The sequence below is a fragment of the Lissotriton helveticus genome, chromosome 1_1 (genome assembly GCF_964261635.1).
Source record: "Lissotriton helveticus chromosome 1_1, aLisHel1.1, whole genome shotgun sequence".
In the NCBI taxonomy this organism is placed as follows: Eukaryota; Metazoa; Chordata; class Amphibia; order Caudata; family Salamandridae; genus Lissotriton; species Lissotriton helveticus.
Window position 1 is genome coordinate 1,863,814,415 of NC_136057.1, and position 17,759 is coordinate 1,863,832,173.

Below are 17,759 nucleotides of genomic sequence, written 5' to 3' on the forward strand. Positions count from 1 at the left end.
GGTTTCAAAAACCTTTATTAGCCAGTACCGCCATCCAGGGCTGCCTGGGAGAAGGACCTAGGAGTCCAGTTGGAAGAGAAACAGTGGGCATACGTAGGCAACCTCACACTCTCCTGCAATGCCAGATTTAAACTGACGCACTTCAATTTCTTGCATCGCACCTACCTAACCCCGATAACATTAAAACGCATTTCACATGACAGGGATGATAGATGCACAAGGTGCGCCATAGAAAAGGCGGGCTTTCTGCACTTGGCGTGGGAGTGCTCAGTAGTTAGGCAGATCTGCACAGGGGTGGTCAGTAAGATTAGGAAAGCCACGGGCTTTCAGTTGAGACCGGAACCCTTAAGTTGGCTACTTGCATCTGTAAGGAAGCCCAAGAAAAGGAAAATTCCAAACAAATTGCTACAATTAATGCTTGTGCTAGCTAGGCGTAGGGTGCTAGCTAGGCGTAGGGTGGCCATAACATGGATGGGTCAGAGGCCCGGAATTGCCGGTCTGGCTTAAGGATGTGCGAGAGTGGTCTCTAGCCGAAGAGGCACTTATGAAACTTACCCATAGGGATGAGAAACTACAAGCAGACATGATTGTCTGGCAGGAAATGTGTATTTCGGGGTTAATGGAGGGAAAGTTCACCGCCCAGAATACTCTAGAAAGTGGGGAAAGCGGGTCGGATGAGGAAGACCAACCTGATCGTGATGGGGGTGCGAGAGAATTGATTCTGGCAGTCAGCGGCCTGTGTGTGTTTGGTGTGTCCCATGCTTATACCTCACTGTGTTATACTCCCGGATGAATATGTACCCCTATTGTGCCTCTCTCTCTCTCTCTCTCTCTCTCTCTCTCTCTAATGCTGCCACCTGTACCGAGTATTACCAACCACATCGAAGGTATACCACTACATGCTGTATCGTTGTTACAAAATGAAAAATAAAGTTTATAATTAAAAGAAACTTTATTAGATTGTGAAATAAAACAGTAAGCAAGAAGGAAAAATAAATACATAAAGATGGAAATACATCACTACATATTCATATTAAGGATACGCATCGCAAAACTAATTCCTGTTAAAAAGAATCCGTGCTACACCATAACCATAGAGTCCTGTCGTAGTTTGTGTTGCTTTTACCACTATCATTAATATTATTAGCTCCTTAATGCATGGAGTAAAGAAGAAAGGGGGCGTAGTTCATGGGGGTTTCGCGTTAGCCATAAAACTGTCTAGTGTGGACTAAATAGCTCTCAATTTTGCTTTCATGGGGTTGGTCTGAAGTGAAATGTTATCAGCACCCCTGATAAAAGAGATCCAGTTCCGCCAGACTGTTCATGTAAGAGTAGCTGTTTTTAGGTCTCGGCTAGTAACGCGCTGAAAGCGCATTCTCGCCAGAGAACTATAGTCGGCGTCTCAGCAGTCTGAGAACGCCGAAGTGAGACAAGACCTGGCCGCGCGCAGCGTTTCCCCATAGGATAACGTAGTGCGCGCGGCCAGGTCTTGTCTCCACAGCATGCCAATGCAGACCGGATCGCGTCGCGCGCCTCTCTGGAATGCAGGGGGAGTCTGCAGAGAGGCGCGCGGAAGTGATAAGCCGTGGACGTGGACACTTTGAAGCTTTAAAAGGGAGTCCATCCCTTTACTAGTCTGTTTTTTTTGTCTCTCCCGAATCCCAGGCTGGCAGAGCTGTGCTGTCATTTCAAAGTGGGAGCTGTCCAGGTACTGTTGCTGGCACATCACGCACGACAGATCTCTGAATAGCAGCCTGCACCTTCCGGGAAGTGGTCTGTGACTGCTCTCCAGCTGGCTGCCTGCACCCACGGAGGGCAGCTTCTTCATACCACTGCCTGAAGCCTTGGACAGGGGGTCTCTCCTGCTAGTTTCCTGCACCGCCGGAGAGGGGGCTAAGTCTCCCTATCTTGCTACCTACCTGCACGCAGGAGGGGGCTCTCACCTTGCAGCCTTCATTTCCACCCCCACCCCTCCCAGGAGGTGGTGTCCTATGGCCGTTTTTGAGATAGCTGCCTGCACCTCCGGTGGTGGTCTGTGCGGCGTTCTAGCTAGCTGCACTTCAGAGGGTGGTCTAAGCCCCTTTCACCAGCTAGGTGCCTGCATCTCCCTCGGGGTGGTCCACCTCCGCTCTCCACCCCGCACCCCCAGAGGAAGTCCAAGCCAGTTCTCCAGCTAGCCACCTGCTCCTCCCGAAGGGCGGTGTACACCCACCACCCCATGTACCAGGCACAGGTGTTAGCCAGCTCCAGTACAGATGTTTCAGAGCCTGTTGAAGTGCGCCGCCTCGTCGGCTGACTCGAACACTTGACGTTTGACTGACCCCTTTCACCCAGATGTGCTCTCTAGAGAGCCAAGTGCCCCTGAAACGATTTATTTTCATTAGTCTGGCTGTTTGCACTCCTAAAAAGTTCGCACAATGTCTCCTAAAGTAAAGTACATCACGTTAAAGTAAAATATCACGTTGCATGAAGGCTAAATAAAACGCATTTCTTCCGACTTTACATAGACAAAAGTTGTCTCACATCAATGTTTAAAACACGTGTAGTCTCGTAAATACATGTGTAAATCAGGCTAACACGCCCATGTAATTGCACAATAATTACATTTATATGTCTGCCTGCGTGTATGTATTTCTATATTTTAATTCTGAATTACCCACAGTCAGTTTGAGTCACAATAAGGCGTTTTGTAAAATTGTCTTTTTCTACTATAGTTATTCAAAAAATACATAGAACTCCCTAGCCGGTTTTAATGCACTGCGGCTTGTGATCGTGCAAACTGGGACATATTCAGCCACGTGTCATGAAATGGATGAGCAATGTTCGACAGTGTCTCTTAAGAGGTCACTTCTCTTAAAGTTTACCTACTTTCAGTTTTATCTTCTCCTGACGGGAGTATCGGGTTGGGATGAAGGGTCCAGACCGAGAAGAACCCAGGATAAAAAAAACTGATATGAAGATCTTATTGTATCCCAGTTTAACGCTCCACATTTATGAGGCCCACGCAGATGCAAACTTAAGTCCGCCTGGACCAAACCCCGCTGTCTCTCGAACATACAAGACACCTTTGCACTTGACCACCAGGGCCAAGTTCCCAAGCCCCTCCCCCTTCAGGTCTCACATTTTCCTGCAGACAGTCCAAGTCTCAGAAGGGCGGTATCGAATGCATCCCAGCTCGAGGGACACACCCCATGCTGCGACTGCGCCCCTTTCTGCGGCTCCCAGGTTTATTTAAACTTATCCAAGCATGAGTTACAGTTATCTGATGGGAGAGACGAGTCCATCGCCTGGCCGTCTTCCAGGCCTCCCCCACTCTCCCGCAGAGGAGGATGGAAAGGAAGCCCAGGGCCAAAGGCAGCTCCTGGGGAGCCCCCTCCCTCCTCTGCGCCCCGCCCTCTTTGTTCTTTTTTTTCCACTTTCTCTTTCCCTGTTCAGCCCCCTCCGCAAATTCCTGTCCAGGCGAAGGAACAAGCTGGAACAAGCCCCCGTGAAAAGCACCCAGCAGCGTGGAGCTGCGCGGGACAGCTCTGCAGGAGAGGGGCCGTGGGGCGGCTCGGTTCGTTCGCACAGGGCGGACCGCCTAAGAAGGGATAATGGACAACAATCTGCAGGATTTGAAAGTGGTGTTTGCCCCTCTTAGCCTTTCGCAGACGGGGGAGTGCTGGTTGGCGCACGCCTCCACGCTCCCATCCGAAGCAGACACCTGACAAGTGTGACTGCGTGTAAAGTGCCTCAGGGGCATTGGCAGAAAGCGCGAGAGTCTGTTTGGGCTTGGAGAGGCTGTTAAAGTTCAGCATAAACGTGTCTGTTTAATTTTTTCCAACAAGAATGTGATAACTTCAGGATGATGCTGTTGAGAGTTAGCAGAGGGCGGCCTGGGTGAGCACAGACTTCTCGACTCGCCATCTCTTGGGGGGGGGGGGGGGGGGGGGGGGGAGGGGGCGTCACCCAATGTGGGCTCATCCTCACCCCCAGACACAGAGAACTACCATCCTTCTTGAAACCGCCGCCCTACAAAAAGTATTCCCGTTCCTTGATTTTAATAGGACCAATATCCAGAAGCGCTCTTTCCCACTCTCCTCCGAGGCTTCAGAAAGTTGAGAGGTACACAGGTGCCGCATAATGCACGGTACTCACCCACAAATGTGCGGTGTGAGGGAGACATTGGAAGGAAGAGTCGCTGGGGTGGGCGCATGGATTGCGGGTATGTCGTGGCAGGGAGACCCTGGCATAGCGAGTCTCGTAGTATTGGAGACTTGGACACTGGGGCGCCTAGATGTCGACTCTGTGACTAGGAGATACATGGAGATACAGGGAGATATGTAAATGTAAATGTAGTATACTTGTAAAGCGCACAGCTGCCCCAGCAACGGGGCGTCCCGGCGCTGTATAACTCTGGGGAACCCGTCCTGGCTTTCCCTGTGGGATGGTCCCTTGCTGGGAGTCCCCAAGGTGGAGCCAGGCATCCCCGGAATTGGTGGGGCCGTTGTGGAGATTAGGCAAGCTAATGCCCAGAGTTGCCGAGTGGAACCCCTGATTAGAGTAAGCACCGAAGCGAGAATTATCGAGTCCGCTGACCAAGGTCCACGACCCTGCCGCGTCGGGAATTGAACCCTGGTTCCAGGCTGACTTCTGCTCTCAGGCCTGCTGCCTCTAACCAGTGAGCCACACTACTCCACAGATACAAACACTGGGACAGTGAGATACAGGCACCGGGACAGGGACATACAGGCACCGGGACAGGGACATACAGGAGACACAGACACTGAGAAAGGGAGACCCTGGGACACGGAGATACAAACACTGGGACAGGGAGATACAGGGACAGGGAGATACAGGGACAGGGAGATACAGGGACAGGGAGATACAGGGACAGGGAGATACAGGCATAGGAATAGGGCTACATGGGCAACATAACAGAGATACACGGGCACTAGGAAAGGGAAACACAGACACAGAGGAATACGTGGGCACTGGAACAGAGAGGCACAGGGACAGGGAGATACAAGCATTGGGACAGGGAAATACAAGCACCGGGACAGGGAGATACTGGGACAGGGAGATGCAAGCACCGGGACAGGGAAATAGAGGCACTGGGACAGCAAGATTCAAATACGGGGACAGGAAGATACAGGGACAGGGAGATACAGACACTGGGACAGGGCGATCCAGGCACTGGGACAGGGAGATAAAGGCACTGGGACAGGGAGATAAAGGCACTGGGGGCAGGGATGCATGGGTAATATACAAGAGATACACGGACTCAGAGAGGGATACAAGGACACAGCGGCAGAGAGAACATGGGCAGAGTGATACAGACACTGGAACAGGGAGATATAGGCACTGGGACAGGGATATATGGGCAATAGAACAGAGATGCGCAGACACCAAGAAAGAAAAAACAGAATTACTGTGAGAGGGACACATGGGCAGAGAGACACAGACATGGGGCATACAGACATTGGGACAGAGAGACACCGGGACGGGGATCCAGACACCAGGATATGGATACTGGGGCCATAGAACAGAGATACACGGACACTGAGCGAGGGCTACAAGGACACAGGGAAGGAAACGGAAACCCAGACATTGAGGAGGGATGCTTAGGTACAGAGACTGAGAGACACTTTGACCAGGAGATACAGAGATGCAGCAGAGACACGCAGGCCCTGGGAAAGGGGAACACATATTCCGAGAGAGGGTTACACAGGCCCTGAGTCAGAGACACAGGGGTCAGGAGATATGGACGCTGGATCATGGACACATTAGCATTGGAACAGGGATACATGTACACTATGATTTGGAAACAGGCCTTGAGTGATGGATACATGGGCACTGAGGCATAGACACCAGGACAAGGTGATGTGGCACCGGGACAGGGATACATGGGCAATGGGGCAGAGGAAACACAGACACTGGGAAAGGGAAACAAACCTTCAGAGATAGACACATGGACATTGAGGCAGAGAGAAATGGGCACTGGCTTCCTAACACAAATAAACACAGATACATCTAGGTGGGAAACATCTATTACAAAGCAGGCATTACAATGTGCCCCGTGCCTAAGGTGCATCATCAGAGCTGTGTGAATAATAACAGCTGTGAGCCCGTGCCTGACGTGCATCATCAGAGCTGTGTAAATAATAACTGCGTCAGCCCCGTGCGTGAGGTGCATCATCAGAGCTGTGTGAATAACAACTGTGAGCCCGTGCGTGAGGTGCATCATCAGAGCTGTGTGAATAATAACTGCGTCAGCACAGTGCGTGAGGTGCATCATCCACATTGCTCAGGTAACCCAAATTCCTGCACTCTCTACCACACTGCTTTCAAGAACAGCATACTCTTGCACACACTCACTGCTCACCAATTCAAAGTTTGCTAAAAAGTTTATGCAACGCATGGTTATACACAATGCCAAAAACTCAAACTTTAATGCTGCAAGACCTATTGCATTGTAAATGCTTGTTTTTCCAGTTAAGGAGGAGTTTACACACGAATGCGAGTAAAAGATCTAATTTGCATCTTTCTTACTTTTTTGGTGTGAATCAAAGTAACCTGTTAGAAGGAAAGCGTCTTCTCTTCGAGGGTGAATTCGAAAAAGTGTGCTGATGAACTCAAATATGTCCTGTCAATATTTTGCTAGGGATGGGCAGTAAAAGATCATAAGCGAGAGGTCACCAACCTATTGGTTACAGTTCCAACATGTGGGTGTTTCCCAAAGTTTCAGTTTATGTAGTCGAGCTGGAGTCTAAAAAGCTCTGTTTCAACATAAATTTAATTTGGGACAGGACTGGGGAAATATTTTTTTTTTAAAAGAAGGAGGGGGGGTTAGGATTTTAGTCCAGTGCTTGGTGCTCTCAAGTGCCAATCCGTCCCTAGTCTATTTTTCATTAATGCAGTTTGGGGGGTGTTTGACTTAAATAATCGTATATTCTGGAGATCTCGTGGCTCACTTTGATTAGTGTACTAGCGAACTGAGGCAATGGTGGTGTTTTATCCATGTAGGTTAGTTTTTGAATGCAGGATTTGAGCTTTAGAAAGTTCTAGAAGTCTAAACTGGGTAGGAAGTGTGTGTGTGGGGTTTAAGTTCGCAAAGATTAGCGGCAGTTTGTTTGAACCTAACTGGATGATAGTGAAGATTATTCGATAAACCCACTACGGTCACTGGATCAGAAGACCATTCAATTTGATCCTAGGGTTGTTCTATAAGGGGGCTAGGTTAGTTGTGCACATTTTGTTTTCTAGGAGAGAGTTACATTTTAGTTTGGCCTCTTTCATGTTGATAATATATTTTGAGTGCAGCAGGATAACCTTTCCCATTGAGATGAAATTCCCATAGGGAAGAATAGAAGTTTCGATTTCCAGCCAAACAGGTGTGTAGTCCTCCCTTCGGGTTAGCCAGTGGGTACCCTGTTTGAATAGGAAAGCAGTTTGATAAGTTTTAAAGTTAGGTATATTAGCTCCTCCCAGGGTTTTGGGTATCTCAGTTTTTTTAATGAGATTCTAGGCTCCTTCGCTTGCCAGAGGAATTTATTAATGAGACTGTCAATTTTCCTTAAAAAGCCGGAGAGAACCAGTGGTAACATACGGATTAAGTAATTTATAATGGGCACAATCATAACTTTTACTGTCTCTATCCTTCACCACCATGTTAAAAGTTTAGGTGACCAGCTATCCAACAAATCAGTTACTTTCCGGAGAGTCAGTGTTTCGTTGTGACTAAGCTATGATATTGTTGGAGAATTCTAGCCCCAGGTATTTCATGTGGTGGGGTTGCCAGGCAAGGCCCAAGTCGCCCAATAATTCTTTGGAGCCTATATTATTTTATAAGATGACCTCAGACTGGTCTTTGTTGAGGATGCAGCCTGAGATTTTAGCAAATTCAGTAATGGAATACATTTGTGGGATGGACTGGCCAGCTTCCTCCGTGACTATCAAAATATTGTCTGCATATGCAGCTACCTTAACTGTTGTTTTTCCAAAGCAGATTCCTCTAATGTTTTAATTGTTTATAATATTAACTAGAGGCATGAAGGCTGAAGCCCAGGAGAAAGCAGGAGGCACCAACCAATAGGAAGCAAGGAAATAGGAGTGGCGTGGAAGCCGAACAATGGCAACTAAAGGTAAGTAATGGGCGGACTCCAAGCCCCTTTAAAGATTTTTTTTCAGTTCACAAGAGATTTTGCATACCGCACAAATGCTGAGCAGGCAAAACCTAAAAATGTGAAAGGACAACAACCACAGACTAATGGATGAAGTCTAGCTTTAGATGTTTAAAGCTAAAGTGTGGTGTACCGGCACTGCTACAAAAGTCAATAAGTAGAAAAAATAAGTTGCGCATGCCACGCTGGAAAATAAATAAATAAAATGCTACCATGCACGTTATTGCAAAAGAAACCTGAAAAGTGCGTTCGGGCAGTGCGTAGCTGTTATGCCTATATACGCAACAACGCCGAAGAAGTCATTAACTAACGAGTACTCACAAAGTGTAAATGAGATTTACCAAATAACACATGTAATGCGGGCAGCCCTTATGAGAGGTTACAAGAACAGAAAAGGAGGAACTAAGGAGGGACTAGTAAGCAAAGCAACCAAACACAATGAAGCATTTACAAAGGCCAGTCACAAAAGCCAATGGAATACATGGGCATGCAATGGGTGGAGCTTCAAGCCCATATCCTTAACACAGCAGGTCATCTAAGAGACTGCAAAAGCGCTGCCTAGGCGAGTCCTAAAAATTAATCGTTCAACATCCTACAGAAATTCTCGGGATGATGTCCTGGAAGCGCTGGTCGAGAGGAACAACATACTTTCACGATTGATCCAGGGTCCATACTGCGAACCTTGGAGAAAGGAATACATACAGAATGGAAAGATTGAGTGTGTTTGAGGCTGTGTTCATGCTTGAGCCTTTGCATATGTATATATGCTTGGGGTTACGCGCATCCAGAGCTCGCCAGCTGTCTCATGCCAGCCACATGCAAAAAGAACAAATTATGGACAGAATGTTGAACAATGTCAAACATTCACCCCATTACAGAGATCTGGGCCTAAATCCATTGGTTTTTTTGCTCCTCATGCCATTCAAGTTTAAACCCAGCCATATGTAAACTCGGGGTGAATGTCTGCATTGTTCAGCATTCTGTCCATCACTTATTTCTTTTGCTATTGTCCCCTTCAGTGGGAAGGGTATGCCCAGACATGGGTCCTGTGCTCACTGCACTACTGGATGATATAGGGTGATGCTCCGAAACCGGTCCAGGATGCTGGTTTTCGGTCCAGGGAGGACCTGGCTTGGCAGTTCAGTCTGGACTTTTCCCATGAGGAGCAGGATCAAGACTGATTTGCATATGGCTGGGTCGAAACTGGGGTGGCGTGGCGAGCAAAATAATGTATAAAACCCAAATCTTTGCGACTGGGGGTGATGTTTGCATTGCTCACCATTGCGTTCATTATTTGTTCCTTTTGCTCATACCGCCACAAGCAGCTCTTCTGCCAAGTTACTTTCTATATATTTCAGTACTTCTTTTCCTGTATTTACCATGAGGAAAAGAATACTAAGGCCTAAAATGCAAATAAGGAGCCAGTAAGGAGCAAGAATTGAAAGGTTTTTTTTTTTTTTTTTTTAGATCAAGCATAGAGATTTTTTTTTTACCAGCAATCATAATAAAAATCCATGCATATATAGTCACTTAATAAGAAACTGTTAAAATCAATGTTACGGTTCTAGTTCAAATGAGCAGAACCACTGAATTTCACTGGTTACGATTAGCAACACACAATTTGCAATTGGAATCTGTCTCATGTCCCCGTGCTGTTGGCAAAGTGACGTATTCATCATCAGAGTGCATAATGTCATGCCTTTCCAGCCATTACTGTCGAATTTCAGTGGATTCGCGTGTTTGAGCAAGAACCATAATTCCATGACGGGACTGCTTGCACATAATTTCTAGTGATTTTTTAAAAAAATAGTTTACTTTATTCTCATCCGCTGCCACACACAACATTTGCTAGCGTGCTGCAGTAAGTAAATGGCTGAAGAACCAACCAGACACAAGCTGCCAAGCTCTGCTGTGCACTTTCTTCTTCGGCCATTAACAGCACTGTTTAATGCAGGGCAATTCCATCACGCCACCTGCGATAAGCTGCCTAACTCTCCTGTGCACTGCCAAAGGGCATATCCAGCATGCATTAGCCAAATGACTTAGCAATCAACCTGGCACCAGCTGCCAACATGTGTTCAACCCAGCTGAAGTCCGTGCACAGCATTGGTTGGCCACCCAGGCAGCCTTAAGTAAGTCAGGCCCAGTGTCCAATATTCCTGCGACCAACCCACCACTGGTTGCCCTTTGGCTGTTCACAGGTCCTCCACGCCCCCATAATCTTTTTTATTTTGAAATTTATTTTCAGCACAAAATGGTGCCTATTTTACTGCCCAGAAAACAAAGGCCACGACACGACCTCACGATTTTATTGCAGCAAACCTGTTTTTTTTAGCTTTTAATTTTCCATGCCTCTGTGTGCTCCTCATGCATACAGCCACCGCTCATGGTACCTCTCCCTCCCTCCATGGCTGGGAATTCCCCCCACCCCACCCCCCACGCCCACCACAGCATGAAAAAAAAATGTGCATTTTATAAAATCACAAATATAAAGATAGCATAATAAATCCCTTTCATCAGCCAATGTAACCTGCTTAAAAAAACTGAAACGTGAGTGACCGGATTCGTGGTCTTCTAAATCTCTATGTTAAATGGCAGAGATATAAACAAAATGTTAACTTTTTCTCATCCAGTGCTTTTAAAAGCTGCGCTTTGCCGGACGGAGGAGACAGGAAGAGGGACTTCAAGTTCCAGAGGGGAGAGCACCACCCTCACCTGTGCTGCTTTGGACGAGGACGCTCACACGCCTATTTAATACTTTGGCTTCCCCGCTTCGCGGGGCGCGCGCCGGGCCAAGTGCGGGCCTGTTTAAGCCCGTTGTATCCCGGAAGAGACCGGACGGGGCCACCCCCCTAACGTCTTGCAGTCGGCACTTGGAAGGATACCTTATCATTCTGTGAGTACCTACAGTATTAACTTAACCAGTTTGGGAAAATGGCTGGGCGCGAAGGGAGGAGTAAGAAATCGACGACGGGGGTTATGTGGCCGGGACCTTAGATAAATTAATTACAAGGGCCACGTCAGTCATGGAACACAAAATAATTCTCACGGAGCATCGGCTCTCTCAGGGCTTAGCTTTTTGCTAAAAGATCTTCGCTGGGGGAACTGGCGAACGCCCGCACACCGGAGCACACACCACAAGTTATTGTTAATGAGGGGCCTGAGAATGGAACGGTTAATCAGACAGCTCAGGCAGCGGGGAAATTACCCCCAATTTGTGAGCTGCCGCAACTGGATGTTTTGACTGATGATTTAGTGACAATTCTTGAAATTGATACAGCAGCATCTGGTTCTGAAGGCCCGAACACTCGACAGCAACGCGGGCGTCTTGAAGGAGCTGTTCCCAAAAGGAAGCGAGGTGGTGTAGCAATGCGCGGGAGAAAGCCCAAGCTCCTGAAGCTTAGTAATAATAATGAACTTGTTACCCAGGCCCCCAACGCCATAGAAAGCGGGCAGCTTGTTCCACCGACAAGAATTATCCCCGCTGATGTAAATTATTCTCCCAAACAATCTTCAGCTGAGAACTTATTTTTGACAAAACTGGGTGCTCTTCTACAGTTGTCGTTACACCCTCTTGAGGGGAGATTATCACTAATAGAGCAGAGGTTGTCAAAAATTGAAGTATCTATGGCAAGTATGGACTATAAAAAGGGCAATAAGGCTAATCCTGGCCAAACACGAGCAAAAAATGTCCCAGAAGGGCCTTTGCCCGGAACTATCATGTTGCCGCTTAACTGTCCCTGTGCCCTTGGGATTAGTCCAACCCACAAATCTTTTGCCGTCCCCTCAGAGGAACCTATGACTATAATCGGTAATAAAAAATCTAAAGAGGTTCAACAGATGGGAGGAGAAGAGCGTGTGGAAAATTAGTACGGTTTGGTGAACATTATCTGCGCCATCTTGCCTTTTCTCCTGATGCCACACTTTTGTCGTGCGCGCCCGCCAATTTAGGTGCCTCGATCAGGACCATCCCTTTTGCATGCCACTGGCCCCCGACATAGCCCTTCGCCCTCACCAAGCCTGCACGCTGACCAACCCCCCCCTCGCTCGCACATGCTTTTGAGTCATAAACCCCTCTTCAGCGCAGCTCTGCCTCAAAGCCCCATCCTGTTCCCAGCGCGACCCCTCCCTTCATTCTTTTTATAGTCCCCGGCCCTTTGATACAAAAACCCCCCTTTTCCTGTGCCCGTTTGTCTTCCTTGCTCCCAGGCCAACACCTAGCTCTACCGATACTATTCCTCGCCCCTCTCCGTACAGTAGGAAGCTTCCCTCATCAAAGGACCCCCGAGTTGATCGAAGCCCCCACCCCTCTAGATCCAATCGAACCTCCCACATTCCATGAATCCGAGGAATATCCAGCTGCGCGATAACCATCACCTGTTGTGACCGGGGTGGGGACTTCTACTGTAAAATGTGTGTGGGAACGGGCCCGAAGGGGAGATCCCGGGAATGTCTTTCCGTACATCAAAGCATTGCCATGAATATGTAAACTGTCATAAAAGCCATGAAACCTGTATATAAGGGGCCAGGCCTCAGAGGGGAGCTAGAGCACCTCATGACAATACCTGCTGTCTGTTTTGTTGTGTTCTCCTCCGGAGAGAATAAAACCTTGTTTCCTGCTTTCCAGTCTCCAGCGCCTGCCTCTTCATTGATTAATAATTCGTGGGTTACAGAGGCAATACCGCCGGGCAAATATCGATTGTCCCCGACCTATAGGTTTTACAATTGGCGTCCCAAGCGTGGGGCCCATCAGCGACTCGTGGATCCAGTGGGAGAGGTCCCGACGACAGAGTGAACGACTGCAACGATCGGGAGAGCTCTTGCCCAATAGACCCTCGTCTGGCAGCCGATCATCCGAACTTCACTAGTTCCGAACAGACCTCTCTCGAGTGATCTACGGTCCTGACTGGGAACCATTAGGAGTGCCGTGAGAAATACGAGAAGAAGAGGACGAACGGGCGCTGGATTCGGAAGACAAGAAACTGTCCATACGGTCCGGGTAAGGTCGTGTAAGCACGACAAACTGCAAAATAATTGATTGATCGTTCGGAAAATACTAGTATTACTCTTTGTTAACTTATTTGGAGATTCACTGTCTGCACGCGGAGAAACAGTAGGCTCTTTCCCTTTTGCAAACAGTGAAGGATAGGTAACGCAGCCGTCGTGCCTATTTTTCTCCCCCACTGATTCTATTATTTATTAACGGTTTTCAGGAGATTCCCTCTCCCACACTGATTAACTGGGTTCTTTGACCCCGAACTACTGTTCACGGATTGTCTTCTGGAGATTCTCTGTCTGCAAACAGGAAATAACAGATTCCTCTTTACGGATAGTGAAAGGGTAGAGGACGCAGACTTTTGCGCCCCTGCTTACTCTCCCCATTGATTATATTCTAGTTATTTATTATTGGTTATTCTTTATTATTGATTGTTCTTTATTATTGGTTGTTCTTTGTTATTGGTTATTCTTTGTTATTGGTTCATGAGGTATTCACTGCCTGCAAACAACGAAGAATAGAAATATTCTGTCTAGTCTTTGCACACAGTGATAAGATAGGCAGTGCTGACTTTTTGTCCCTCGTTGCGAGCCGTCATGTCTGTCTTCTCCCCACTGATTGATAATTGGTTCAGCCCGGACCGTTTATTAGAGGTGGATCATCTAGCTCCGCTGGAAGGTACCCCTAATAAGGACATGTTCATAAACTATGGATTAGTCACCATAGCCTATAATAAATTGTGGCACAGGTATACCAAGGAAAGTCAAGACAAACAGTGGCCACTGGTAGGATCCTTCGACCTTGATAAAATAGAAACGTTAGAAATAGCCCTTCGTAATAATAAGACAACGCCTATTATGCTCGACAGTCTCGGTATGTGGCGAAAAGAGGCAATGCAACGACAGAAAAAAGACGAGGACAGAGCAGGTAGAGGAACATATCAACAGGACAACCCCTGGACACCACGACCCGAAGGTTATCCCCCGACACTACGCACAGGACGGCCAGACTTAGGGCCAGACCAATGTGCTTTTTGTAGATATGTCGGACACTGGAAAGCCCAATGCCCGACTCTACTGAGCGTGAGTAGGGGCAGAGGGCCGATAGGAGTAACAGGCCGACAGAAAGGGAAAAGGCGCGAGACAAAGAAGAATCAGACTCACATGGACAGACCAGATAGAACCACCACATTCGATTATGCCCGATGGCACAGATTTCGCCAGAACAATTTCAGCGACATGTTCGAGTTTTCCTAGGTCGGACAATGTAAAGACGGGAACCCAGCCTAGCTCTAAATTAACAGACGGAAAAAGATAATTATGGCCAATAACTGTTTTTATGCTTGTCTTTGGATCTTGTATGTCATACTTTTACTGTCTCCCCGTCTGAGTTTGTGTGTACGTAATGTATGAATCTGCGTCATCCCTCTGCACGTGCTTCCGTGTTACATAAACTCTGTTAACAGAAATTTTAGCCTGAAAAAACCTGGAAAGAAAGGAATGGGAAACGAAATCAGTAAGCCACTGATGAACACGAACTTTTATTTTAACATAACAAGCAAGAAACAATAACGCTAGAAACAAGAACGGTAAACTGTAGAAAATGAAAGTCAACAGAACATTCGCCCCCCCCCCACATTCTGGAACCTTCCAAAGTAGGGCAGGGTTACGGCTACGCCCAACCGGCGGCAACCCATATAAGGCGGGCCCCGCTGCCAACACTCGGTCAGGTAATCTTAACATATGGGGGAGCCGGAGGAGAGGCAGGGGCCAGCGGAGTCCGGCCGCAGCGGCCCTGGGTAGCTGCAGGCAGTCCCGCCACATGCCTCCCTGGCCCAGCCACAGCGGCCCTGGATAGTTGCAGGCAGTCCCGCCACATGTCCCCCCCCCGGTCCGACTACCCATGGCCAGGGACCGGGGCCAGCTGGATCCGGCTGCAGCCGATAACCTAAGGAAGCCCGGCCCAGAGAAGGACGAGACACCTCTTCCTTTTCTCCTCCGTTGTGGCAGCAGCAACACGCCGGGCGCCACTTCTGTTATGAACCATGACTGCGGCAACTCTGGACGGCGGGATGTCCTGTTCGTACCTCCATGGAATTTAGTCCAAGTTGGGCTGGGAGGGAGAGGCGACGCGGACGAGCCTCTCCCACCTCCATAGATAGGAGGTCTCCCAGCCCCCGGCCCAACGCCGAACTCCCCCAGCCAGGCGGCGGTGCCAATACCTGCGTAGCACCGAACATACCATGGTGGCGCCCCAGTACTTGCGCAGCACCGAACATGCAACGGTGCCCATATTTTCGGAGCACCGAATATGCAATGACTGCACCGATACTTGCGCAGCACCGAATGTGCGCCGCAGGTGGCCATACCTCCGTAGCACTGGGCATGGGCCTTGTGGAGCACAGGGTGTGGAGAGACCATCGTGCATGCCCATGAAAGAGAACGGCCTGGAGTGCACCGGGAGAAGGAGACGGCGCGAACGAGTCTCCCTCGCCCCCCAAGTGGGGGCATCACAGCTGCACCCCAGCCGAACGTCCCGCTTCCACGACACAGAGTTCCGTTCCCTATTTTGTCCTCAGGAAGGTCTCTTCCACTCTTGCAGACTCGACGAGAGGGGACTACTGCAGGGCCTCAAAATGGCGTCTGGGTCCGCTAGAAGGCGGGCCTCGGCCGCTAGAGTAACTTTGAACGGCAATGTAACTCGGTCGCTTGCCCACCGGAGCACGAGCTCCCACCTCCGACAGCATCTCCACAGCCTTGAAGAGTCTACGAAGGTCCCCGGCGGAGCCCTCGGCCCCTGCAGGCTTCCGGTAAGGGACAACTGCCTTGATCACCAGCGAAATAAACATGACATTGCCACTCCTTCTGTTAGCATGAATTCTAGAACTGCCGAAAAGGACTCTGGTCCAACCGCCGGTTGTAGGAAACTTTTTCCTGATGCTACTTCCGGACTGACCCGGCCCCGCCCAAAATGGCGCCGGTATCAATAGGAACTTACGAACACCTCGTGGTGTTTCTTGTTGCTAAATAAAAAACTTGATGTTCTGAGACATGTATATGATCCTTTGTACACTTGACGAGAAAGGAGGAGAGTTCACTCGACGAACATGTAAAAGGACCCCGTTAAAAATGTTGATTACAAATGTACGATGTATTATATTTTTATAGCTGATGTATAACCTCGCTTATGACGCACGCACACGGTATGCATATAGGAAATCTGATTGCCACTAGTCTGACTATTATGAAATAAAATGCCCCCGATCCCCCAACCACTTGATAGAATGTTTTTATTGCTGCAAAACAACACCCCCACTGTACGCACTTTAGCCATTGCCGTGTCCGGCCAAATACGATTGCACCCTCATAAATCCACGTGCTGAAATGATTACGCAAAATAAAGGTTTTCGAAATTATGAACGGGTACTGCATGCTTTATTTAAAAATGTGGGATCGGCGGGAGAGTTCTTTTCTGTGCACCCTACTCTGCTCTCTCTTTAAGGTTATTAGAAGATGGTTGCCCAGCCCCGGAGGAAGAATCGGATCTACGACACGATACTCTGCCTTCAAGGTACGCGACTGACTCATGAACTCTCGCGTGGAGAAAGACCTCGACTTCTGAGGATGGGTAAAACGAAACGGTATAAATGATGGAATGTAAAAGAAGGGTAAAATAAAACGATGTAAATGTTATAAAGTACGACGCTCAAAGGTATTAGGGAACAGAGCTGACCAAAGAACTGAAGAACCTTAGAACGTCACAGCGTTGAAGGAGATCTAAGGACCCCGATAGTGAGATACATCTACGAACTAGATACCTCGCACTAGGTACCTCTGGTTTACTTTTTACGTTTCCCTGCACACGACCTATAAGGACACACTGCCCCCCCCCCCCCCCCCCCCCGACTCCAGAAACCATACCCCAGGGATTCTACCCCGAGGAGGAAAGACGAGTATGAGGTAAGTAAAGGACTCTCGAATACATGCATTTGATATGCGCGAATGTTGTCCCCCTCCCTTCCCCTCTTTTCCCTCCCTCTACAGGTTACATCAGGGGCCGCAACCGAGGTATGGCGAGGATCTGAAGCCTCGCCCCGTCCGATACGCGAAGCGGACCAACGCTGCAAGGTGGCGCCTAAGCACGCCCACAAACTACTCACGTAGCTAACGAGCCCATAAATTTAGTATGATCTGATGAAAAATGATCACCCTTAACCCATGCTGCACGAATGAACCCATGTCACGTATGTTCGAAACTATGAGAGAATGTGTGTGTGTGACTGAAGCGTTGACTCAACTGGTCTAAGGACCAAGAATGCAAGAAAATGCGACACAGTGGTACCCTTTTTTTTCCTCTTTCTCAAAGCATGTCCCCTCTACCCTGTCTAATGCTCGTCCGCCTCAAACTGCATGCTTTCAAGATTCTAACGCAGACCCGTAAATGCCCTTTGCTGTGTAATGCATTAAATAGCCTTTCTTAAATACACTGCCACTTTCCATGTCGCACGTGTACTATTTAGCCTGCTGTTGCGCTCTCTCTCTCTCTCTCTCTCTCTCTCTCTCTCTCTCTCTCTCTCCTTCACACTCCCACTCTTCCGAGCG

At 48.4% G+C, this 17,759-nt stretch overlaps 1 protein-coding gene across 8 annotated transcripts in view; it reads right to left on the minus strand.

The window, feature by feature from the left end:
* RC3H1 (ring finger and CCCH-type domains 1) overlaps nucleotides 1-17,759 on the minus strand; it is an 885,277-nt gene that overhangs the window by 814,388 nt on the left and 53,130 nt on the right. The window lies entirely within an intron of this gene.